This window comes from Sus scrofa, chromosome 14 (assembly GCF_054392235.1).
Source record: "Sus scrofa isolate SSC_HxYL_T2T_F1_AM1 chromosome 14, Sscrofa_HxYL_maternal_Yorkshire_Landrace_v2.0, whole genome shotgun sequence".
Lineage (NCBI taxonomy): Eukaryota > Metazoa > Chordata > Mammalia > Artiodactyla > Suidae > Sus > Sus scrofa.
The window spans coordinates 150,959,434-150,984,708 of NC_139396.1; the positions used below are offsets into that span (position 1 = coordinate 150,959,434).

General features: G+C 46.2%; 1 long non-coding RNA gene across 2 annotated transcripts; it reads left to right on the forward strand.

The window, feature by feature from the left end:
* Window positions 1–2,795: 2,795 nt before the first annotated feature.
* On the forward strand, window positions 2,796–18,442 carry LOC110256780 (uncharacterized). 2 transcript variants are annotated; one of them, XR_014827061.1, is made up of 5 exons: window positions 2,902–3,137; window positions 9,876–10,135; window positions 12,597–12,636; window positions 13,054–13,211; window positions 14,132–18,442. It is a non-coding gene; the product is annotated as an uncharacterized LOC110256780 (long non-coding RNA). The 2 variants fall into 2 exon arrangements; XR_002338762.2 differs by lacking the exon at window positions 9,876–10,135 and having other exon boundaries at window positions 2,796–3,137.
* The last annotated feature ends 6,833 nt before the right edge of the window (window positions 18,443–25,275 follow it).

Below are 25,275 nucleotides of genomic sequence, written 5' to 3' on the forward strand. Positions count from 1 at the left end.
GGTGTTAACCTCTTCAAATATTCTTTTCTCAAAGAGGAAAGGGCAGACTGTCACACTGCCAAATTTACAGGTAGAAAGTCAACAGATATTATTTGTATACTCTGTACATAAATGTTACATTTATGCATTTATGGTCATTTACTGTCCAAGAGTCGAATGAGGCTTGTTCTAGGACACACACAACAGAACTTTACAATCAAAGTGAAAAGAGTCTTACAGGGGTCCGGGTGGGGAGGTGGAAAGGGGTGTCACTATTCTTGAACCAAGCCAGTGGGGGGTGGGGGGGGGAGCTAAGCCTTCCACCGAACCCTGCACTGCCCAGGAAATGGGCCAAAGTATTTGGGAAGGAGACACACTGCCTCAGTTCCTGAACGCAATAGACCTTGTCTCCGGGCAGAGATGACGCTGAGAGTTTTAATAAGGCAGGTGGCAAAGCAGAATGGAGAGCTTGCACCTCCAGCTTTGGGTTTTAGGCTTGCTCAGCGTCGGGGCCCGGTGCTCCAGAAAAAAGACCCCGCGATAACTGGTCGGTTTTCAGAGCGGAGCTCTCGGCCACGTGGCCAGACATCCAAGTGCTGTGGACACACACAGGGGCGGCTCAGGTGGATAGAAATGGGGCAGAGAACAAGGCAGTAAATTTCTCCCTGGAGAGAGAGAGAGAGTGTGTGTGTGTGTGTGTGTGTGTACCACACTCATCTTCAGTCTGTTCTTTCTGTTATTAAAGCAAGAACTGCTTTCAATTCTGAAAACGATACCCCCTGCCCCACTCTGAGCCTGGCCCTGGCCCCAGGTGCAAGCCACAGTCGCCACAGTGGGGCTGTCCACTCCCTTACAGATATCCAGGACAAAGAAGACACACCACTTAGGAAGGTGAGATGCCTTTTAAAAATTCGACAAAATCTTAGAGGGTTTATTTCCTTTATCTCCAGACCTACATCCATTAACCCACACCCAAAGACAATCAGTGCTGCTGTTCAGGAAGGCGGCTCAAATGGGTCGAAACTGCCATTGTATATCCAGGAAAGAGAGAGACGACACAGGGCTTTTTTTTTTCTTTTTTTTTTTTTTTTAATGCCCATTTCCAGGGAACAAGCTCCTGCTGAATGTAGCCTGATAGAAATTCAAGATAAAACTCTCCTGGATTCTATCGAACTATAAAGTGTCACTTAGACAATTTGCACAGTCTGTGAACTGCTCCCATTCGCCAAACTTCTTCTTTAGCTATTCTAAACTTTATCTCATCAAACTCTTATCTTTTAACGATACAGAGCAGCATTTAAAATGATAAATTTCAGGGAGGAGGGAAGAGAGAAGACGTTTCATGAATAACTGGGACCAGACTGCAGCGGGGGAGGGGGCGGGCATGTCTGACTTCTTCTTCTGAAGAATCCAAACCCTGAACCATGACTTATCCTGGGCCCGTCTGATCCTCTTGGCTCACTGAGTTAGGACTTTTGGCCACTATGACACACTTGCCAGCATCCTGGTTCCTTTTCCCAGCATCATTGTGGACCATCCCTTTCAACCTTTATAGTAACACATGGATTTTACTTTCTGGCTCTTCTTGCATGTTCCTGTCTATCAAAAAAGAAAACAGATTTATTTTTCAGGGGTTGTTTTCTTATCTTTTATTGCTGAAACAATCATGTTCTGTGCTGTTGCGAAAGACCCAAAGCTGTCAGCGTTCCCTGGACTCGGGTCTCTAACAAATTCACCTCCCCCCCGGCCCCCTCTCACCCCCATCTGCTTATAATTTAATGCTCTGTATGTTTTAATCATTTCATTAGGCATGTCTTTGTTTTGAAATGCAACTAATTCTTTAGTTCAAACAAACAGCCAGTAATTCTAAAAATGAGACCATTCTTTTCTTTGGGGTAGAGGCTGGCCTAGAAGAAATATCACACCTATTTGGAAAAGAGCGAAAGATATTAACCGCTCCTTTTTTAAAATCATTGATTCTTAAAAGTGGAAAGGATCTTAGAAATTTGTTGATTATCTCTACAGGTGTGGAACTCACTTTAGAAGACGTCGCCACATGTCCTTCTGAACACTGTGATAAAGCCATTATAATTATTAAACCTACCAGCAAGTAAACTTTTAAAAAATTATGTCATAAAATACTCATTCCTATGAGTACCCCATTATGTCATTCCTGTATGAGAAACAAAGGACACGAAAGAGAAAACTAACGCTACTCTAGATCTAGTTTATTCTTCTTATAGGAATTACCTGTCTTAAGGCAAAAGGGGCATATTTTGCTCTGGGTGTGCGGGTGGGGGGAATATTTACCAAATACTTCACTTGATCTTTTTTTGTTGTTGACTTCAGATTTATTCTATATCAATATGAAGCTGCTGACATTGCAGCACATATTTTGTTTCAACGTTACACTGATAGCCCGACTGTAAAACATGGAATTGATGTCTTTATTTTACAGCACTTGGTTAATTTCTGGTAACGGAATGTTCTTTCAATAGTTTAGAAGCACAAGTAACATTTCCCACACCATAGACACTTTGGACACTTAATAAAAGTTTGTGGAAGCTTTGGTAGATAAATGGGCAGGATACACATTGACAGTTAATATTTGTGTCTTGATTCAGCTGTAAGTGCCAATGTTTATGAACCTAACAAATGCACTTTGTGATGTTGTCTCTTCCAGCGAAGAGTTCATCGACTTCCCAGACATAAATCAGAAGCATTGAAATTTCCATATAAAGATTGAAATGATAAGAACAATCCAATAGCGAAGTTCTCTTGGAGGAACTGTTTTTGAGCACATTTGCTAAGTTACTGACAGATGGGACGCGTGCGTGGCTGACACAAATGGTTGTCATACGCCATCTAGTGGCCATCTGAGAAACTGTGTTCATTTCCCGTGGAAAGGCTGTTGGAGCCAGCTGTCTGCTCCGAATTTCAGTGCCTGCCGGGAAGCCAATGTACATTTGTCCACCTTCCAGGCTTTAAACTGAGAGGGCACACTGAGGCTGGCATGCCAAAGTATCTCCCAAAATCTCTGTGTCCTAAGGAATATCTGAGAAGTTACTAATCAGGGACACTCTTTCTTCCTGGATCCCAAGCAAAACCGGAAGAAATCGGAGAAAGCATTGCCTCCAACAGTTGTGGTGTAAAGCAAGGTAAGGAGCATGACATTCCCTGCTACATTTTTCCCACAGAAACCATCACTGTGTGCAGAAAGCCATGATCCGGCCGTGACTTCTAGAACCCGGATGACCTGCTTAGCATTGTTGAGTTTGCACGGGGGAAGATTCTGTGGCAGGTGGCTCCGTTTATCCAGCATTCGGTGCTCATTCATGAGACATCTTAATTCTTACACATGTGCACGATGGTGACATTTTGTAATGGATTGCGTTACCCTGTGTCACAATGATCAAAATCCGATGTTGATCGTGGACTTTCTAGTTGAGGGCTATTACGGTAAAACAATGAAGAGATCCAAAATTAGTAGCGGAGAATAAGTATCTCCAGGTTTATTCCTGTGGTGGCAAGCAGTGCAAAAGAGAGGGAGCACTTTGAGTTCTTCTTCCATTATTTCAGAGACATGTCTTCAAGACCATCTGAAGTGGGATAGTAAGTCATTTCAGTGTAAATTTTACAAAAATCACTTAGCAATAGGGGGATACAGTGGCATGGTGGGAAGAGCATTCAATATTTGAGAGTAAACAACTAAAATGAAGACAAATTGCTTAGGAATCTCACAAATGGACAATTTGGCTTCTCTCTCGTTGTCTATACCAGCGTGTTGACAGTGCTTGAAAAATGCTGCTTTCAAAGTCCTATGATCTGCTTTTTAAGACCATCAAATAAGAAACAAGGTAGCATATTAGTTCCAAAATAGAAAGGCTTGCACCATCATTTCCCCTTAACATTAAGGTCAGTTTTTATTATAAATATATGTTTTCTGTATAGAATGCTCACTTTAAAAGATATTTGCATTTGCCTTTGAGCTCTATCCTGATCCCTGTGTTGTGATAGCGTTTCAACTACATCTCAAACATTTCTTTTTCACTTTATCAAAGGGAAATGCGGATCCGTTTACGGTATCTGTATCATTCATTTCTAGAGAAGCTTCTAAACAAGTAGCAGCATGCAGACATGATTATTATACAGGTGAAGTCGCCTATCAAAAAACCCTGAAATTCTGTATCACTTTAGTACACTCTTCTTAATTACAAATCTGTTGTCCTGAAAGCTAAAAGTACTTTTAATATCAACATATGGGAAAGCAAATTAGATCTGTAGGCTTAGCTCTCATTTGTTGCCTACCTAGCTAGATGTCTACAAAGAATTTTTTCCCCAAATATTTTGGCTTTCCTTCATCTTACATGTTCAAAATGATTGCATTGTCCACAGTATTTCCCTTTGAACTGACCTTATCATTGAAAAAAAAAAAAATCAGACTAATTTTGGGCTGTGCTTCTCCCCACTCTAAACCCTGACTATGACGACCTGTATTTGTACTATGAGAGAAGAGAAAAATAAAATCTGTAAAATTCCAGTCTCTGGCCCTTGGCCTTCTGCTGGCTTTCCTGTTTTCTTTCAGGTCCTCTGCGTCTATGCCACCACTCAGCGAGGGGCCAATACAAACAATTTTTCTCCACTTCCAACACCTTTCACGGATAACTGAAAGTAAACATAAATAACAATTTTTAAATTCTCTGTCCTTGGCAAAGTAGGAGCGAGTGCTTTAAGCCATCTGTGGCTGCCATGATATCCCGGGCCGTTCTTTAAAATATCGGACCCTGTCCCCTGTCCACTTCATAGAGATGTGGCTGGGATAAGCAGAGACAGTTTCAGGAAGGTTTGCGGCTCCGGAGGACATCAATGCAAAGCATTGTTTTGCAGGGTCTGGCAGGAGGGTGCAGCACAGAGTGAAATTAAGAGCTCCTCTTTCTTTGTGGAGCACAGTTGGGCTGTTTGATCTCTAAGTCCTCGGGTAATTGGAGTCTACACAGCATGTGGAATCGGGGCCGAGCAGCTCGCCCGCCTGCCCAGAGCCAGCCGCAGACCCGCCTGGGGCACCGTTTATCCCCAGCCAGATCCAGCCTGTACTCCGGGCTCTGCCTGGATGCAGGCGGAGTTTCCGAGCTGAGAAAATGACAACGTGGCGATTCTACACGGAAGACAGACGTGCTGTCGGTTCTCGGGTACCCAGAAGTAAACAGAAACTACCCGGGGTCTGGGCACCCCACCTGCCTTTGAGGGGTTCCTCTCATCCCAGTCCGCAACCCTCTCTCCCAGTAATAGTAGTTTTCTGACCCAACTTCACCACCACGGACTTGTTTTTCACACTGGATTTCCATGCCCTCTCCCTGCTTCCCCCGGCCCCCACCCCAGACCACCAAGCATCCCCTCCCTCCAGCTCAGAAAGCAGGACAGTTGGTGTACACACTGCCCACTCAACAGAGTTACCGGGCACCTGCAAGACACCAGGCATCGCTGACCTGCGAGCTCCATGGTGCATAACAGTGACATGCATCTCTCCTCCCTGAGGAGGGCGACCAACCATCCTGGCTCACCCGGGACCGAGGGGGTTTCAGAGACGTGGTGCTTTAGGTTTTAAAATGGGTGCTGGTGGGCGTTGGTCGATGCAAACTGTGACATTTAGGATGGATACGCAGTGAGGTCCTAGTGTATAGCACAGGGAACAAGATCCAGTCTCTTGGGATAGAACGCGATGGAAGATGATATGAGGAAAAGAATGTGTATATATGCATGACTGGGTCACTATGCTGCACAGCAGAAATTTGACTCAACGCTGTAAGTCAAGCTGGTGCTGTCCCAGGGAAACTGGGATGAGTCGGTCACTCTACCATGAGCCTGGCACATGCTCTCTTCTATGGCTCCTTGTCTACTGAGAAATACGTCTGTGCCCCAGTCCACAAATGAGGGTTTGGCACATGTTTGTCCATGACTAAGACTTAGAAGCTTGCATTTTTGCACTAGGTGCGTCCGCAGCAGTCATCCAAACCAAATGCTTCCTTTTCTAGGTAACCCTGGGGTGGATCCAAGTTTTGAGGGGCTTGAAGCTTATGCAAGCTGGAATCCTCTTTAAGAAAAAGACAAAATGATGAATACAAAATATAGTGCTTTGGGGAAGGGGACATGCAAGGATGCAAGACCAGGACCTAAAGCTTCAGTTTCTTTAGCTTCGCAGATAATTCACCTTTGTATGTGGACATTGTAATTAGTGATTAATGTTTATTAACTCATTGGATCCTCACAGTCAGCCTATGAGGCAGGGGTGGGGGGGGGTCATTATTCCCATTTTACAGATAAGAAAGTTGAGGTCCAAAGCGATTGGGTCATTTGTCCATGGTTATCTAGCAACAGCCACTGTTCAGCTTCCTTCTGCCAGATGTGGTGATTGGACGGTGACAGCAAATGACATTGCCTCCCACTAACCTGAAACTTGCGAAACAGAGTCACATTGCTAGCAATCCAACACACTCAACTGGTTTAAAGATTAAATCCTGAATGTAAGCAGCCAGTCGCAGTTAGTGGACCCCAAGAGCCTGAGTGAATCTGTGGCTCTCAGTAAACAGGTGGCCTCTCCCAGCATCACATGTTTTTCTAGATGAGGATGGGAATTCTGACACATGCCTCCGTGTGCATGATGGTTGTACCTGGAAGTCTACCTTCTCCAGCTAAGGAAAGGCACTGGATTCTCCCAAGTCCACTTGCAAGTCTGCGAAACTGTTTTCTCACCTTCGTCTTTAGCATGACTCTTCCACTTCTTCACCCCGCCTCCTTTTTGCCCAACCTCCACTAGACACTCTCTCAGCATCCTTGGCTCCATGGTCCTGTAAGGAACCCACTGAACAGGGGCAGTGAACAGAGGATGAAGAGTGTGCACTTTGCCACCGAACTCTCTGGCTTGGAATCCTGGCTCTGTGACCTTGAAAGAGTCATTTCCCTTCCCTGCGCCTTGGTTTCCCCATCTCTGAAATGGGGTGATAGCAGGATCTGTCTCACCGGGTCACTGTGAAGGATAAATGAGGAAATTTATGTACAGTGCTTAAAAGAGGGCTCAATGCCTCGTTCTACTACAAGCATTAACTATTATCACTATCATCAAATTAGTATTATTATTGCTGGCAATGGGGCACGTCGGTGCAAAAATCGCAACTAGGAGGAAGGGTGGTCTGCCAGGTGCCAGGCTGCAGGTTGAGCATTTGAACGGTCATTTCCACTTAGAACCAGCAGTGAGTGGCTTTGAACGTCTCCGTTCCCTCGACTGTCTCTTGGTTTGGGTCGGTCTGTGGGACACACGCTTCGCCTAGAAGTGGCGCATTACATAGCACCTCTTAGGCGGCCCATCAATCGCTAATTAAAGTGGCATTAACCCTAATGGGCTGAGAAGCAGGACTCTCATTTACCTGCTGTGGGTTTCCAGGGGCTGAGCGGGCAGCTCCCACATCTGGACAGTGCACCTCGGGGTGACGGGGGCCCCTCGGGGGAAGGGGGCTGGGTGCCGAGGCTGACGCTTCGCACGTTCGTCAGCATCTGCTTATTGTTCGTGGCAAACAATCATATAATAAAGCCCGAAAGGTGCTGGTACCAATCAGTCACAGGTGCTGATAATAGTTCACCTAATGACTTCATTATTTTTTGCCACTCCACCGAGCAAGTTTGTATTTACAGGCCTGTCTATGGTTCTATTACGACCACTTATTGTGACGATTCCAGCAATGCCGAGGCGTCTCCGAAGGCCTGGACAAGTAGGATCTTGTTTTTCTTGATTTCCCTGGTGGGGAGGAGGTGGGGAGCGGGGGGTGCAGAGGGGAGGCGTCTGGAGGAAAAGCATGCAGCCTGCAGCGGCCCGCCACTGCTCCTCGAAGATGAGTGATAAATGATGGGTGATTTTTGGAACGCTAGAATTTTAAAAACAAAACAAACAGAGCCGATCCTCTGAAGGACAAGGCCAGCCTCGGTGGGAAAGAGAAGACGACAAGATCGAACCGCCCTGGGCCCGAGCTCTTGCTGGAAAACCCGCTCGGACCCCGCCCTGCATCACTAGGGTGGAAGGCGAGCTGGAGGCGGTCCCTGATGAATCGCAGGCCACAAATTAACGGAGTTGGTTTGGAAAAAACACTGTGAATTTTAATCACTCAAGCATCAGTAAATCTGCTAGAAGTCAGGGCTGGTGGTTTATAGCTTGTTAAGATGTTGCTTGTTTACAAATTACATTTTCCCTTTGAAAAAGTGGGCACCTTGCAGCGGCTTCTTGTCACTCATCGCGTGCTGGGGTGCTTCCTGCCAGGGAGAAAGGCTGCCTGCTGCTCGCTGATCTAATGGGGGGCAGCTCTCCACTTTGGGGCCCTTTGCCCTCCTCGTCCCCGTCTTTCCCTTCCTCCTGCATTTACAAATCATTCTTAAACCCAGTCCCCCCAGAAGGAGAGTTTCAGGCAGGCCCTGGGCTCTGCACGACCTTCTATGTGTGCTCGTTATTTGCAGGTACCTGGAGGGCGGAATGACGCCCCTGGGCTCATCTGCAAAGTGAGGGGCCAAAAGCAAGCAAACAGACAAAACACGCCATGCAGGCTCCTCCTGCTGCTTTCATGGCTGGCAAAGAAAAGTGACCAAGTCACAGAAGCTTGGAGGTCATGCACCCTAATTCCTCCCTAGACTGAAACCTGGAAGGGAGGTGGCAGCTCCAGCACCCCACCAGGAGGGGAACCCAGGGCTGCTGACTTCCTGGGGGCAAAACCCTCAGGGGAGCTGCTTTCCTGCACCTCCACTTGCCTGTTTAAACCCATTCATTCCCTCAATAGACAGCACAGCCTCAGCTTCTTCAATGGCCCCCAGGAGAGCTGTGCTGCCTAGCAGTTCAAGGGGCCAGTTGTGCTCTGTTGTTTGCAGCTGGAGCTTCTTCCTGCACATTTGCTCCATGTGGTCTCCGTGGCCCACTCCCCTTTTCTGTGCCTTCTGTGATCAGAAACCTGCCCATGTGGTCCAAAGCTAGACAGCTCAGCTCCACCCTGTGAAGGAGGGTGGGGGCACAGGAAGGAAAGCACAGCAATCTCCTTCTGTAAATGAACTTGCTGAACAAAGCGGGTCCACACACTGACCTGTCACATCACGGGAATGCTGCTGCCCGGCCTGGGCACGGCTGGCCACACTAGGGCCTTGCTCACAGCTGCCACGGCTTGCAAAGGACCATAGGTTGGGCTGGACCCTGAGAGTAATAACTAGGCACCAGAACTCCATTAAAATCATCCCCTAGTCCCAAGATGAGGGCCGATCCCACACAGAACTTCTGATGGGGGTGTCGCATCCAGGACTGTGCCCATAGGACCCCTCGCCAGGAAAAAGTGAGGCGTGACAGGAGCTCCTCCCAGCCTGGCCTGGGCCTTCCCCAGGATCCCCTCCGGAAAGGTGTGGAGTGTGGCAGTGATGGCAGCAGTAGCGACAGGTGAGAAGTTGACTCCCAGGCTCTCCTGCGGCCCCGTGGGGTGGCCTATGGAGGCAGCACAGCTTGGTTGGAGGGCACAAGCTTTCCCCGTGTCTAGACGTTTAAGTCATGTAGCAGGTGCACAGAGGAAAAAGCACAAGGCAAGCTGTATTCGTTTCCTGGGGCTGATGTAACAACTAATCACAAACCACAAGCTACTTCAAACAACAGAAACTTAGGCTCCCATGGTTCTAAAAGCTGAATGCCTGAAATCAAGGCATCAGCAGGGCCTCTGGAGACTCCAGGGGAAGATCCTTCTGGGGCTTTTCTTCCAGCTCTTTCCAGCTCTTCTAAGTCTCAGCAAGTCTCAGAATTCCTTGGCTTCTGGGTGTGTGGCTCCAACCTCTGCCTCCATCCTCCCACAGTGTCCTGGGCTGACTTGTGTTCCTCCCACTCCCAGGAAGCCCTCATCTCTGGACCTCAGAATGTGATCGTATTTGGAGCTAAAGCCTGAGAGCGGTAATGAAGTTAAAATGGGATTCTGAGGATGGGCCCTAATCTCATAGAACTGGTGTCCCTGTAAGGAGAGGCGATTGGGACACAGATACCAGGCTGGTGGAAACCACGTGAGGACACAGCAAGAAGGCGGCCAAGCCAAGAAGAAAGGTCTCAGAGGACACCAAATTTGCCGACTGTGTGATCGACACTGAGGTTCCAACCGTGAGAAAACAAAGTTCTGTTCTGATATTTTGTATGGCAGCCCAAGCTAACACATGGCATCAGCGCTGTGTGTCTCCTTTCCCCCGTCTTCTTCTAAGGACAGTGGTCACGGTGGATTAAGGGCCCACCTACTCCCGTAGGACCTTATCCAAACCGCCTCTATCATGATTCTACTCCAAACAAGGTCAGATTCAAGGTTCTGGGGAGGACACTCCATGTAGCACGGTGCAGTTTGCCTAACAGAGGACTTCACCCGAACCCACTTTTCATGCTGATTTTTTACAGGTCCCAGTTTTCTCTCCCTCCTGGAGGACGGTCAAGAGACCATGCTGAGAAATGCCTGTGCTGGAGTTCCCACTGTGGCTCAGTGGGTTGCAAACCCTACTAGTTAGTATCTATGAGGAGTCAGGTCCCATCCCTGGCCTTGCTCAGTGGGTTAAGGATCTGATGTAGCTGTGGCTGTGGTGGAGGCCAGCAGCTGCAGCTCCAATTTGACCCCTAACCTGGGAACGTCCATGTGCCATGGGTGCAGCTGTAAAAAGCAAACAAACAAACAAACATCCTGTGCCTCCCTGGGGGCTGGGAGCACCAGTCTAAGAAGCAAAGATGGGCTTTAAGTCCTCAAAATGGCCTGCACCTTCCACGCCAGCCGGGGATGACCCACTCGGCTTTCTCCAGCAGGTCCGTTTGCAAGCAGGCCAGGTAGATGTCAGGCCTTTGCCATTTGCTCTCATCTACACCTGTGATCTGGCACAGATTCAGATTTTTCCTGACCTCTTCCCAGAAATGGAATGTGAACTGGAGCAACTGGTTTGATCCCTTCCCATCAAGAAAATGCCAGCTCTCGTCAAGGATGGGAGATGGGGCAGCAAAGGAGGGAGTGTCTGGGTGTCTCTAGTTCCTGTTTATTAGAATGAATAACAGTTGGGTGGTTCTCAGGCTTGGCCACATATTGGAATCTCCTGGACAACTTTAAAAAAATATTGATTCCCAAGTTCCCCCTAGAGATTTTGATGCACCTGATCTGGGATGAGTCTGGGCTTTGGGCTATTTCAAAGGGTATCTCCAATGTGGGCCCTGGCTGAGAAGCACCTGATTAAGGTGTCTGGAGTCCTGAGTGACCAACTACATGGAATGAGAGTCAGCTTTAGATGTTGCACCTACTCCTTCATGAAAGAGACAAGGAAACTGGCAGCCAGAGCACCCAAGGTCAACCAAGGTCATCCAAGGTCACCAAGGAGAGAACCTAGGGAGCCACTGATATAAAACCTCAAGTCTGGGACTCCCACTAGCCACTGGCTTCTCCCCAAGGCTTCATTTCCTGGCTGCAAATTAACATATTTAATGATTTTAGTCTATCCCGCTGATCTGCCTTTTAATGAAGTTTGCAGGCTTTTATTGACCTGGTCCTTCCTGACCCAGGTACCTGATTTCATCTACACTTGGAAACGTGCTGCGACCTCCTTATTGTTTTGATGCCTAATCTAATTGGCTTCCCATGGAGAAACGCAGCGTCCTGCAGCCACACCAACTGAGCCCAGCTAGCCTTGGGCGTGGCTGTCACTTGTCACCAGGAGAACTGAGTGAGGACATAGGCATGTCTTCCAACAAACTCTCCCGGTCCACGGACACCAGTGGAAAGCCCACATTCTCCTATCACTTCCAGTGACAAACCGTTTATAAGTGAAGGGTCAGATTGCTAACCTTTACAGCCATAAGCTGCCTCGTTTTTCCTACCTATCCTTTTCAACTTCTCTGCTTCATCTTTATAAATTGAAGTGTTGTGATTTGCGTTCATAAAACTCATAACCCATTGCTTTATGTCCTTTGTGTTGGCTTAATGTTGGAAAGTGGGAAAATGGGCAGAATAGTTAAACAGGTTGATGTTCAGGGTACTGGGGTGAGAGTCAAGAGTCAGCTTTGTTCTTAAAATTTGGAAATAAAAGGGGACATTATGTCTCTTAAAAATAGCAGCTCACGGAAGGTCTTTGTAATAAAACAAAAATCTCACAAAGTGTGTATTTTTTTCCTTATATTTATTGTGTTGTCTTTGCTTTTTCTCTCTTTTTTTTTTTTTTTTTTTTTTTTTTTTTTTTTTTTTTTTTGGCCCTTTCAAACTATCTTATCCTTATTACATTTTTTTTAAGGCCACACCTGCAGCATATGGAAGTTGTCGGGCTAGGGGTCAAATCAGAGCTGCAGCTGTGGCCTACACCACAGTCACAGCAACACCAGATCCAAGCCACATCTGCAACCTAAGCCAAAGCTTGTGGAAGCGCCAGATCCTTAACCCACTGAGCAAGACCAGGATCAAACCTGCCTCCTTACAAACACTATATAGGGTTCTTAGCCCACCAAGCCACAATGGAAACTCCCCTTGTTCCTTTTAAGTCAGGGTCTTCTGCATTCTCTCTCTGTCTCTTCCCCCTTCTCACTCTCCTCTTTCCCCTCTCTTCTCCAGAAAGTGCGTGTTTTCCTTGAAGAATCCTGACTCTTAGAAGGTATGTTTTCCCATGATTCCATGTAACTTATTACCATGTCCTTAAGGATAAGAAAAAACTATACTTTTGCTTGAGCGCTTAGAGATCTTTGGTTGCCAATCGCCCACTTAAAGGAGTGAAAGCACAGCCTAAGTGTTTACACTCTGGGGGTGCCACACTCCTCTGCTTGCTCGAAGGCGTGGGGCGCACAGGGTGCTGGGACCTGCCTGCTGGGATAGGAGGAGTTAATTAAATTACCTTATATTTAGTGTTAATTTTGTCCTGGGCTTGTTGGATAATAGACAACAAGCCTGGACTTGGCTGGGAGCATCAGCCCGGGAGGAGCAGAGTCTCATGGGTTGTCCTATTTTCAGACTAATTGAGTTGACATCTTGGTTGCGATTAGCTACAAATGTGGTTCCAATATTATTTCAACAGGTGTGAATTTGGGGGCCGTGGTCAGAATCACACAACCTGCTCCCTGAGGATGGCAGCGCTCCCTTCGGCCACTCCAGGTGCTGATGTGACTGTCCCTCCAGGTAGGGGAGGGAAGGAGGCTTGGAGATGTTAAAGACCCATCACCTGCAAGAGACTTGGTGAGTTGAATAGGTTAAGGTGTTAGTTTGGCACTACTCACTTCCGCTGGGTCCAGCTTGCAGCAAGGAAGCCTTTGAGCGATACAAGAAAGTACTGAGGATTCTTTCTACATTAGGAGTGAACACTTTTGATGACTAATGAAAATGTGCCTCATTGGCCCAAACCTGAACCTTTCAGGAAGTGGGTTGTGAGAAGTCCTGATTAGCGTGAAATTATATTTTCCCACAATGTTCCGGCCCCAATGCACGCGGACCTATAGGGCTGTAATTCCCACGGTAAGAAAATTTGCCCAGGCACTTGCGATTGTGTGGACTTGCCCTCAAATGTTACTTCCCAGCCCCGCTCCCAAACCCTGAAAAGCACTCTTCACTCACATGGAAAAGCATCATCACTTGGGAAAGACTCGCCAAGATTTCCCATCCTTGTTCCAGCGAATGGAGCACAAAGCACAACCTAATGAAAGCCCTTTATCAGATCAGTTCCTGTGGGCCTTGTGCTCCATCCACACCCCTCTGCCCAGGAGAGGAGAGCCCTGGGACGAACACTAGGTCAGGCCATACCCCTCCGAAGCCCCCACCCCACTCCACCCTGGATCTGGGGGAGAGTCTACTATTTAAAGCCATCGCTGAACCTACTGTCGCAGGCTTCTGGCCCTGTAAGAAAGAAAAGAGGTTAGGCTTTCACCCTTTAGAAACTCAACATGAACTTATCACATTCATGTACTGTTGGGTTTGTTTCCACGTGTTAATTGTCCATAAGTAACTTCCCGAACAAAGATCCTTTCCCCGCCCTAAGCATCCAAAGCGGATGTGCAGTCCTTAAATAAATACACATCAAAGCGTTTTACCTATTTCCCTATAAGCCTGGGGCAAAATTAGCATAAGATATGATGAGTTGTTTAACACTTCTTATCTCACAGATCAAACAGCTGCCAATAGGGCCATCGCAGATAGAAAAAAAAAAATCTCAAATCATCTGCCAGAGTCATCAGAATCTCGAACCATCCGCCAGAGGTCCACAGACAGCTATGCCCCTAGAGAGCCTGTGGGTCGCAAGAGTGATCAGAGCCAAGCTGCAGGTGTCCAGCCTCAGAGGAAAAGCCTGGAGCACACGCAGCCGGCCTGCCAGTAGAAAAGATACGGGGCTGGCATTTCTCTCTGCGTCCCTGAGCAAGGTCCAGGAAGCCCAGTTCACCCGACCACAGGCCACACAGAGCCCCTGCCAGTCCCAAGGGTCCATAGCAGCCTGATGCAGCCACCATAAGCCCAGAGCAGCTGGCAGCAGCTGGCAGGGAGGGGAAGGGAATGGGGGCGGCATCGCCCCCTGTTACAGATGTCTCAGCAATCAAGTCTGGTGATGGGCAAGCGATGACGGTTGAACACCTGGCTGTGCTATGGCTTTGCTATGGCTTTACAAACCTGTCACAGGCACTGAAAGCACAATCACATGTTGGGTGGAGGGTGGATAACTGGCTGCAAATGCATCTCTTCATCATGGCAAGATAGGGGGAGTCAGGCCATGCATGGTCCCTGACATTTGGAAGAGTTAACTTGGACCGAGGTCTTCAGTAACAAAATACCATCACATACAAAGACTGAAGGGTGACAGGTGGCCCCATTAGGAAAGAATTCACAAAGCTTCATTTCTAATCATCACTTAGAGACCGAAATATAATGATCTCTTTTATTCCATCAAGTACGAGTTGTCGTCGTCTTGCTATAAGAAGAATGAGCCTCCGCCCTTTGGAAATTCAGCATGAACTTCTCCTTTTCACATACTGTTTGGTATAGTTTTCACATGTTAATTGTCCAATAAGCAACTTCCTGAACAAAGATCCTTTTCCCTCCCACGCATCGACGCTGGCGCTGGGTCTCTGCATGAATGCAATTCGAAGCATGTTGTCTATTACCTGATAAGCCTAAGACAAAATTAACATAAAAGAGAAGGAGGCTATTTAACTCTTCCTGTCTTACGGATCAAATACATCTAAGATGGAAAAAGAGGATCATCACAGAATGCACTGGAAGAGAATAAAATCTTCAAGTAGTATTCTTTTTTTGGGGGGGTCTTTTAGTGCCACATTCGAGGCGTATGGAAGTTCCCAGGCTAGGGGGCGGAAGTCGAATCAGAGCTACAGCTGCCAGCCTACATACACCATAGCCACAGCAACTCGGGATCTGAGCCGCATCTGCGACCTACACCACAGCTCACAGCAATGCCGGATCCTTAACCCACTGGGTGAGCCCAGGGATGGAACCCGCATCTTCATGGATCCTAGTTGGATTCCTCACCGCTGAGCCACAACGGAACCCCAAAGTAGTATTTCTGTTTTCTGGCATTAACTTCATCTCATATGTAACACACATGTTATTTGTATCTCTCACCACACTTTTACGTTGTTAAAGTTGTATCCATTTATATACTTTACAACATAAAAAATGAAATATGAGAATCCTATTAAATACCCTGAAGTCAGATTTTTATAACTAAATTTTTCTCTGGCTTTTTATCACTTACGAAATTGTCTGGGTAAAAATTTGATGCCTGTAATTTAATATTCAATGGTAATGAGAAGCTAAGCAAGTATATACATGAGTGACTGGATACTGTCTCCTCTGCTGACTGCTCTCTCTCAGTGAGGAGGGCCCCAATTTTGAGAAGCTGCTTATAGAGTTGGGTCTGCTCCCCACCTCCTTCCACCTTGACTTTCTAGATTGATCTGTGGGCATCTTCCAAGAGCGGACTATGGCTTAGAGAAAGCACCGTTGGCAAAGTATTTAATGATATTCCCTGCAGTTACTTGACCAAATAAGACTGAATCTTTATAGCAAAGAGAGAAAACAAAATTATTTACTCATTCAGTATTTATGAGTTTGGCAACAGGGCACAGTCCCCAGCACAGCGAAGGGCTGATGTTTGCTCTAGCAAGGTACCCTCCCCCTGTTTCTTCAGAAGATGGGAAGGAGAGGTTTACAGTTCCTGAGCTAATGTTGACTCTTTGTAGCACAATTCTCTGTGTTTTAGGGAGCAATTAATTCCCATAATTGACATTGGTACAACATGGATCTTTAAAGATTTATGAAAGAGTGTTCTGCCTCAGCACCAGCATTTATTTCTAAGAGTATCCCCAGGCATTGCCACCATGGCCCCTGGGACACCAGATATGAAGGGGACCAGAAGGTGGGCAGAGCTGGGAGCAGAAGTGTCACGTCTGAGCTGGGACAGCTCAGGCTTGAGGATGGCGCGTGCTAAGCCTGGGCCACGCCAGCCTCATGTCTAATCCAAAGCTGTAAGTGGGCACCTGGGAGACCCGAGATGGTGTTCGAGGAAGCAGGCTGAGAGTGAGACCGCGGAGCCTGAAATGGGGCTCCTGGCTCTTTAGACTGTGGTCATGTGGCTGCCCACACCAAAGGTGTACCATCTAACCAAATATCAACCCCATCATTCCATTGCTCTTTGGAATGATGCATGCTTTAGGATTGTCCTTGGGGAAGTTATTGACCCCAGTACAGGCAGGCTTTGAGCTTTACACTTTGGTTCATGAAGTAAGCCCTAACTCAGAGTTAAATGATTAACTATGAAGATTAATAATGGGGCAGGGGAAGAGAGGACGATGAAGGGGGCAGCTGATAGGGAAGGATGGGGGGGGAGTAGTATTTACTAAGCACCTACTGTGTGCCAAGCACTCTGCTAGACCCTTTATATGTGTGTTGTTTCAAAATCCCCACAAGAACCCTGGCAGGTGGGTATAATTAGCCCTATTGACAGAAGAGAAAACAGAGACTTCAGGAGGAAGGATAATGTGTCAAGCCAATCACTGGCTGTAGCAGTGCTGGCCTTCCCCCCCAGGATACCGGACACAGTGCAATTTCTTCCATGAAGCCCTGCAGATGCTCCAAAGACACACCTTACATCCTCACCTGTGATCCCCCCTCCCGCCCCAGTCTCTCTGAGAGATAAAAATGTTCTTTCCTGGCTCCAAGTGGTGGCCCCAAGGGAGGGATTAGGTACTTCATTTCTGAGCCTCCCCCAAGCCCCCAGTCTCCATCCATCACGACAAACACTCCATATGGCGACAATGTATATAAAAATAGCGTGAGCTTGCTAGGGAAGTGCAACTTCAAAGCCAACAGACTTCGAGAGTCACCTTCTAACCAGATTGCTACCTCCAAGCCCCTCTCACCTGGAGAACTTGGAGTCTCCCTGGATTTACAAAATAACTTGTCAACATCTCTTAGACTGAAGGCGCCCTGAGAGGAGGAATGGTGTCTGCTCAACCTCGCACAGCATCTCATGGGCTACACCCAGCACCTGATCTATTAAAACGTCCCATCGATACTGGCGAAATGAAGGAAGGAAGACGAATCTGTGCCTTCTTCAGCATTAACTAAAAAAGCCTTTATCAGGCAGGCTCCCCTTCTCGACGTCCCTTCCCCTGGGAGAGAAATGTCCCTGCAGCTCTTGGATCACTCCTAGAACTTTCTGTACCCACCCTGAGCCGAGCAAGGCTGTGACATTCTGAGAACACCAGCGAGGTGCCAAGGTTAATGCACCCCCCGAAAAAAGGAGCCACGCTCGGGCCCAGAGATAGCGGGTGTTAAATATACACGTGAAAACCGAACTGCTCTTTCTTGGGGTGTGATGAGAAGAGGTTCTCTGCCTTTCAAGAAAGGTTTGGGTAAAGGAACTCAGCGAAGCCCCAGCGGCCTGAGACTGAAAGCAGGCGGTCCATAATTTATCGCTTATCTGAGTAAGAGCTGTCTTAGACACACGGAAGTCATTAGCTGAGCACGCTTGGGTGGGAGGCACCACTCAGGTACCTGGCACGGTGAGTCCAGAAGGAACAGGACCCGGCCTGGTCAGCATCTAAATCTCTGAACTAAAATTACCGGGGCAGAAAACACTTGGCACCGTCACCACATCCTCCACTCCCACCTCCGTGGAGCAACATGTGCCCTTCCCCCCCCAAAAAAAAAAGAAGAAAAAAAGGCCCAGATAAAAATCACACCCATTGACTGCAGTGTCTTTTCCATAGTTGTAAAAGAAAGGCCTTTATCATCCTCTGAATTAGATCTGTGATTTTTTTGAATGACATGTATAATAATTAGACTGTGAAGATGTGCCGTTAATCCATTTAAAGGTGTAAAGAAGTCCATTTAATGAACATTATAGTCACATTAGACTTGGAAACATCCAACTCTTTTGTTGAATAAAAAGAAGTTCAATGAGATTAACTTCTCTTAGTTGGTTTTAAAGAATAATCAAACACGTCTCCTCTGATAGTGTGCTGTGCTTTCTTGCATGGGTTCTGCATACCAATGTCAGGCCGCCCAGAAGGCTAAGAACAAGGCCGCTGGACCTCACATTTCAGTTAAATAGTTACAAATTAAAGAAGATCGGGCCTACTTTCTAGACTCACCATAAAGTGGTAAAAGGCCAGATGCCTTGAACTTGTAATTATGTAACAGAAGTGTCAATCAGGTTTGGGATTCTCTCTTGCTGTATTACCTGTATTCTGACAATTATCAGGTTTACTCCTTGACATGTAGATATTTCTACGGGGAGGCGGATAACTTGAGCCCATCGGATTTCGACCACAAATAGAGGAATGGATTCTGTTCGCAGATCTGGTTCTGCTTCACATCTCCGGGTAAGGATGCTGAGACACCTGCTTAACTGGAGTGAGTGCCCAGCCCAGGTGCTATCCAATCCAGTTTACAGTGGATCGGGATCCAGATGTCTCAGCTCACTCCTAGAGCTAAAGGAACCAGGCTTTAAAACAGAAATGGACACGTTTGGAAAAATCCCAGCGTTAATGACAAAAACAAAAACGCTAAAGCCTAGTGGCTAGCCTATCTGTATCTTCTGAGAATTCTTATTATGGGCACAGAGTTTATCCAGGTCCAACCCAGAAGATGAGATTGGCCACATGATCAGCTAATTAGCCTCTTCTCCCTCAGGCATCTGAATTTCTACCTTCTTTTTAGCTTGGGAATGTATATTTTACCTTCGATGCCCCCTCTGTCTCTTATTTATAGTTGCTAAGAATTTAAAGACAAGCCAACAGTCAAGACGGGTAACTGTACCACCTAAGATCTCAGAAGGCAAAAGGTATGGATCTCTTTTCACCGAAGAGAAGGCAGTTTCAATAGTGAGGACGGACAAGCAGACGTTGAGTGGGTTTAAATGGAGAGGAGCAAGGAGGCTGGGGGAGAGCACGTCAGCACAGTTTCCTGGCTCCTTGCCTTGTCCCTAGGGCCTCCTGCACACCGGCGACAGGGACAGAGGACCGTGGAGATTGCCTTAGACGGCTAACCAGCCCCGAGTTAGATCTTTTCGTAGGTTACGAAACAAAGCTGATCTGATCGAGAGGCAACGTAATCCTGGTGAAGGTCGTGTCGTCTGTCTTGCGGAGCGTCAGCCAGCCGTAACAGGAGGACTGGGAAGGGGAACTTGCTGCCTTTAAAGGCAGTTGTTTTATGTGATTGTTTTTAAATAATAACAGGAGGGGGCATTCCCGTCCTGGCTCAGTGGTTAACGAATCCGACTAGGAACCATGAGGTTGCGGGTTCGATCCCTGCCCTTGCTCAGTGGGTTAAGGATCCGGCGTTGCCGTGAGCTGTGGTGTAGGTTGCAGACAAGGCTCGGATCCCGCGTTGCTGTGGCTCTGGCGTAGACCGGTGGCTACAGCTCCGATTCGACCCCTAGCCTGGGAACCTCCATATGCCGCGGGAGCGGCCCTAGAAAAGGCAAAAAGACAAAAATAATAATAACAGGAGGCACTTCCTTCCATTATCCCCACCCACAATCCTGGCTTCCCCGGGGGCTGTGTCTGCGCAGATGGGCTGAGGGTATCTCAGAAATTAAGCCTGGAGAGTCAGCACGCAGCTGCAGCTTTCCTTTTCACCTCTGTTTGGCTCTGGCTCGTTGATAATCCTCAGGGATGAACGAATGTCCACGAGGGATGAAACAGGGAGACGGTGTTCTGAAAAGTCACAGTGAGAGCCTCGCCTTTCACAGGCCTTCACGCAGAACCCGGGGGAAGAAGGCCCTGCGCCTTCCACCGCCCTCGGAAACGAGGCACAGGAAGGAACATCGTGTTTTGTTATTTGCCGCCGTCCCGTGTCTTTCCGCTGAGGTTATTTTTCGGATCTGTTTCCAGCACGAAAGACGTGTACTAGGTAAGCCAGAAGGGCAGTACATTCAGTCTGCAAGTGACGACAAATGGCAAAAGCAGGAGGAAACGTGATGCCTGCAATTTGGGAACGGAGTGATCAAGTGTAAAAGCCTACGTGTTCTTTTTGGTACCAGCCTGGGATTTGGGGGTGTAGAAACTGATTCACTCCAGGTAGCCCTGGGATATTCTTCGTGGGTGAAAGTTGCTACTATCCACAAAGTTTGGAGCTGTTCTCTAACTGCTTTCATCAGCCTGAAATTTAAAATTAACACTTCAATGAAGAATATCTGTAAGATCTTTAAAAAAATTTTTAAAAGGCATACACAGGACCATCTATTCATATGCAGAAAAAGTGTCAAAATGGTTTTATCTCAGCTCCTAAGCGACATGTCTTTCCACCCTTCCTTTGAAAGGATCATTTAAATGTGAATGCATTATTTGGTGGTTAGGTTATTAGATTGTGTTCGGATTGCACAAATAATTATAAAACTTGGGTCAGCCGAGAAACGGCTCGGGATGTTCCTCCATGGGCTAAAAACGTGATGCAAATCAAAGGAGAATTTAAAAAAAAAAAAAAGAGTTTGTCCCAAACTTGCCCAAAGATAATTATCATTGCTTATAAATACATGTTTGAGGTGTGCTTGAATAGGTTTTTGTCCGAAAAGAGAAAAGTGATTATTTTGAAAGGAACTAAGTAGCGCCTCAAAATCGCTATCATGGTCTGAAGTGAACTAATCACTTTATCCTCATCCCTGACCACTCTTATTCACCTCCTAATTCTTCACCTAATTAGAGGGAAATGCAGAGCTGTCCTGGTCAGGGAGGTGGGGATTAGGGTTAAGAAAACACTTGTTTTTGGAGCTCCCCTACCTCCCCTGGTCAGTGTGAAAGATTCTCAAAGAATCTCCCAGCCTAGCTAATCCATGACCCTCAGCAGGGAGGAACTGTTAACAATTTAGTTTAAAACTCACACTCTCAGACAAATGCATCAAAAACGGCTTTTCTCCTTTGATTTGTAGGTATTAGTTGTTTTTCCAGGCCCCATTAAGGACTCTTCATCCTGTACGGCAAGGGGCATTAAGCCCTAGCAAGTTAGAGCTGTTCCCAGCTCTGTGTTATTCAAAGGCAATTTACACTAATTATTCGAGTCCACAGCGTTACCCATATTAGCGGAATGAACCATCTCAGCAGGTAAAAGTACTTTTGAAATGTTAATTTATTACCAAGGTATAAAAATGCCCTTGAATCAAAATCAAGTGAAAAAACATTCATAGCGATTTTTAAAGGATGGGACTGAAACATTCTGTACCCCTTTTTGATGTGCACCAACTCCTTCTGAATGGCTTGCCTTTTAAAAACATAGTTTGTCATGGCAAATGGCAACGCAGTCTCTGACGTTGTGGTTGCTACAAAGATCTCACCTACTTTGGTGTATTTTTCTATCCTGTGTGCCAAGGGAAGCCACAGGAATCCCCCATCCCAGCTGCATGCTGAAACAGTGAAGTGATTTTGTGCCTCACTAAATCTGCTCGTGAGTGTTGGTGGCTGTTTCTCAGCCACTGATATTTTTAAAAGCCTTTTTTATATCCTATTGCTTGCTCCAGAACAGCTTCTCTGGTCTAGAAGAAGAAGCAAGGCAGCACCAACCATTTCTCCAAGACTCCGTCCAACGAGGATGGAGTCACATGCCAGGGGCTCCCAGTCTGCATTTTCCAGGGTATCCGAGGCACAAAAATTTTTCATCATAAAGTCAGAGGCTCTGGTTTGCCGTCTGGCTCAGTCTCTCTCCCCTTCCCAAGTGAGTGTGTGGGAGAAGGGGAAGGAGAAGGATGCAGCTGAAACTAGACTCTGCCCTGTGGGGGAAGAACTCACTGCTCAGCAAAGATCGGACATTACAGGAAGTGCCAACAGCGACCCCTTCTGGAGACCTGAACGAGCCACAGGGTCCAAACAGTGCAACCAGTTGACAATGAAGGCTGCTTCCACTTCCTTTCATTCCTTCATCATACAAGCATTTATGCACCAATGCATAAGAAACAATCTCTGCTCTCATGCTCTTCAGAAGACAATAAGGGCAAAAAACTTAGAAAGCTGTAACTGAGATATGAGGAGATGGTAGGGCCCTTGGAAAAAGAGATTCACACAGTCCAAAAAATACAGGACACTGTTTACAAAAGTAAAATACAGATTTACAAAGCAGAGGGAAAGGGAATCCAAGATTAAAAAAAAAAATAGCAGGGGTGAGCTCCCTGGTGGCTCAACAGGTTAAGATCCAGTGTTGTCACTGCTGTGGCTCTGGTTACAGCTGTGGCATGGGTTCAATGCCTGGCCCTAAAACTTCTTCATGCCATGGGGGTGGCCAAAAAAAGGTGCAAGGGCCCTGAGGGACACGATAGCATAGCACAGGTCTGAAAGTTGAGTGGGGTATACAGACTGTCCAGAGCTACAGGAAAACACCAAGAAGCATAGGGGTTCAAAACTAGAGAGGTGGGCAAGAGCCCTGGTCAGCTGTCCTGGAGAATGCAGTGCATCTTCCCATAGACTAGAGGTCTTTGATTATGTATTTCCATCCCCAAAAAAGAGTTTGACCATCCCCAGTATAATGTATATTTATGAGTATATTATATACATGTACTATTTAATCCATTATAATAAGTACTAGTCATGCTTATTTTATTTCTTATCTTTTTCATGAAAACATGTTGATAGAAGTTCTATTAACTTTCCTCGCCCCAAAGGATTGTTGACAGCGTCAAATGTCCCAGAGTTGATGGGCCCAAAGAAATCCAAGATCTGCTCAGAGATTCTTCCAGTCCATCTAAGTAAAGTAGATGTGCTATCACTTTCTAATACAACCATAAGCTTGATTGCTTGCCAAAAGTTCTGACCTAATCTGGTCAGAAACAAGTGAAGTGCAATTATAGCAGGAGCCAAAAGATTTCCAGCCAGTGGATCAGCAGATGCACCCTTCACATCCCACAAGGAAAATCTGGCCCTGAACCCCCTGACGTCTTTTCCCCTGCTGTCTTGGAGTAAATGTATTCGTGACCCATAAATCAGCACACTCAAGAGCATGTACTATAGATTCTAGAGTCCAGAGCACAGCCAGAAACGCAATAAGAGCACCTATAGGTCATGTCTGATAAAATAACAAGAATGATTTGTAGCGTGATGTTTTAAAACTATATGGTCACCACAAAGCTGGAAGCTAATTTGTACTTTCCAATGTCAGTTAAATGCACTTTTGGATAGATTCCTTATGAATCTCCTCAACACACACACACAGAGAAACACACCGTAACTTTACTACCCAGGCAATTCTGGAGTGATCAGGAATTCATATTTGGGTGCCCGTGAAGCAATGCTAGAATAGCCACTGCTAGAAACCATGCATTATAGTGACTCCTCTCTTTGCAAAACTTAGTCCTAGGACTAGAATTTGTACGTAGCTCATTGGAAATAGTGGGCTCCTTCAGATTCTAGAAACAGCTAATAGAGTCAAGATGCCTCATGCAACCACAATCCATCTGTCCATCTGTCCATCCATCCATCCATCTGTCCAACAAGTGTTTGTTGTAAATGGACATTGAATATTACAATTATTGATGTGTCAGGCATCCACTCGTAATATTTACAGTCACAATTGGAAGGGAGACATTTTCATCTAGGATGGTAGGATAGCGCATCTAAAATGATTGTACAGAGTAACTGTACTTCAGATAGAAACCTAATTCCCCTTCAGTGATCTTTTCTCATCAGGTGTTCAAAATGACTTTTAAATCAAATCGTCAGAATTCCTGCTGTGGCACAGAGGGTTTAATGATCCGGCCTGCCTCTGAGGAGGCACCAGTTCTATCGCTGGCCCAGTGTAGCGGGTTAAGGATCCCGCATTGTGGCGCTGTGGCGTAGGTTGCAGCTCCAGCTCAGATTCCATCCCTGACCTGGAAGCTTCCATATGCTGCGGAAAAAAAAAAAGAGAAAGAGAGAGAAAAAAAAAAATCAGCCAAAAAAGAGAAAAAAAAAAAAAATCAGGTTGAGTCACACTGTGTCCACTTCTGCTTGGAGAATATGGCAAATATCTTACTTATTTGGAAATGATAATAAACTATATTCTACCTGAACTAGCTCTCTCTTTTGTTCTTTTTTTAGAAATGCATTTCATTTTATAGATGGTGTACATGAGCAAGTAGGGTATAAGAAGAATTTTGAAAGTGCTTAGAGAGGAGCTTGCTTCTAATCGTTGAGCAATACAGCTTTGCCGGCAAATGATGGCTAGGAAATCATAAGCCAACAGATTTAATCATGTATCCTAAAGACCTTTAGAGTCACAGCCCAGCTCTAATTACAGAACATCCATGGACGTAAGATTTGTACATTCCCATAAAAAAAATTTCTATGGTTCAAAGTATTCTCTAGTTAATCTGGCTGCCCCTTCACCACCACCACCATTTAGTTTGAATTAATGAGGATGGATTCACTAATGAAAGCCAAGAATTTTCCTCATTCTGATGAGACAATACAGTCGTGGGGAGTAGTTCTATCAAATAATTTCCATGGCATGTGCTGGGAAGCTGGAAATACTAAAGGGGATGGTGCCTGACTTGAGGCTTATGATCAGAAGGGGGTGAAATTAAGTTAGAACTGAGAGGTTTTTACTTGAAAAAGCATAAAGACGCAGCACTTTTTTTTTTTCATATTGAAAGTAGTATTGAAAAATGCACCGTGAAATTAAAGCTCTGAAAATCTTTAAGGAATCTTTCATTATCTTTGGGTCAGTGAAAAAAATGGAAGCTTTGCATATGCAAGAATCAAAACCCATGGGCACAAAACATAAGGTTTATTGACAAAGTTTGTATCTATGCTCTGCATTCTTGTATTCACAAGGC